This window comes from Lipotes vexillifer, unplaced genomic scaffold, assembly GCF_000442215.2.
Source record: "Lipotes vexillifer unplaced genomic scaffold, Lipotes_vexillifer_v1.1 scaffold788, whole genome shotgun sequence".
Lineage (NCBI taxonomy): Eukaryota > Metazoa > Chordata > Mammalia > Artiodactyla > Lipotidae > Lipotes > Lipotes vexillifer.
In genome coordinates, this window is record NW_006791862.1 from 1,221,374 (window position 1) to 1,222,422 (window position 1,049).

General features: G+C 67.2%; 1 protein-coding gene across 1 annotated transcript in view; it reads right to left on the bottom strand.

The window, feature by feature from the left end:
• GGNBP2 (gametogenetin binding protein 2) overlaps positions 1-520 on the bottom strand; it is a 30,966-nt gene extending 30,446 nt beyond the window's left edge. The window contains exon 1 of the mRNA XM_007464894.1: positions 309-520. The gene's annotated coding sequence lies outside the window, so the exon portion shown is untranslated. The remainder of the gene's footprint in view (positions 1-308) is intronic.
• Between the last annotated feature and the right edge of the window lie 529 nt (positions 521-1,049).

The following is a 1,049-nucleotide window of genomic DNA, read 5'->3' on the forward strand; positions in this document are numbered from 1 at the left end:
CCCACCCCGCCGGCCTCCATTCAGGGTCCAAAGGAGAGGCGGAGGGGACCCGCCGGCCCCGGGGCTTTCCTACCCCGTCAGCGGAGTCCCGGCTCTAGGACCCTACCCCCGGCCTCCGCTCCGCTGCCTGCAGCCTGCTGCCCGGGGGCCCTCAGCCTCCAGCTGACCCCTTCTCCCCCTTTAAGGGCGAGCCCCGCCCAGTGAGTCCCCTGGGCTGCAGCTGCCCAGCGCGACCCCGCCCCTGGGAGGGGTCGACTCCGCCTCAGCTCTGCGGAGTCCGAGGTGGGAGGCTCAGACCCTTTCCTAACCCTTCTCGGAGGCGCCTCCCGTTTCTGACCTTCACCGTTTTCTTGGTCGCCTCCCTGACCCCCACCTCGGCTCCCCGTTACCGGCTGACAAGGCCCGCGTCAGGGCCGGCCTGGGCGGGAGCGCGGCTCCGAATACCGTTTCCTCTCCAGGCTCAGTCAGCCGCTGGCGCCACGGGGAGTGGGGGAGGGAAGGCGGGGGACGTGGGGAGGGTGGGGCAGGGAGGGGCTGAGAGCGCCGGGCGGGGGCCCCGCCTCCTCTCGCGAGACTCCAGACCCACGCTCCAGAGTCGCGTTTTTCGAAGCCCTAGCGGAGGCGGTGGGTTGCTCCCCCAGCTGTTTCCACTGCGTTACCGGCACCCTCCACTGAGTCTAGCTACTCAAGTAAATACGAAATAGGGCTGCTATGAGGAATGAGTAGGCCTAAACTCAGTCCTCCGCTGCGCGGGCCTGGAAATCGCTCTCCCGAGGGCCGAGGGGCGAAGGGAGCGGAGCCGAGGTGACTCAGGGCCGATCCGAGGGTCGGGGCCCAGTGAGGACTTGGGTAAGTGGGCAGGAGCTGAGGCTTTCCAGATCAGTGAGAACAAAAGGTGGGAGTGAGGGATTGGAGACGTGCATCTGGGGGCTAAGGGACAAACTCTGGGTCCTTGACGCCGCTTTCCCTGACCCCCCTGGTCTACCAGGAGACCCCCGCATTACTGCTTCCCAGACTCGAGTCGCGATCTCGCCGAGGGGGCAGAAAAT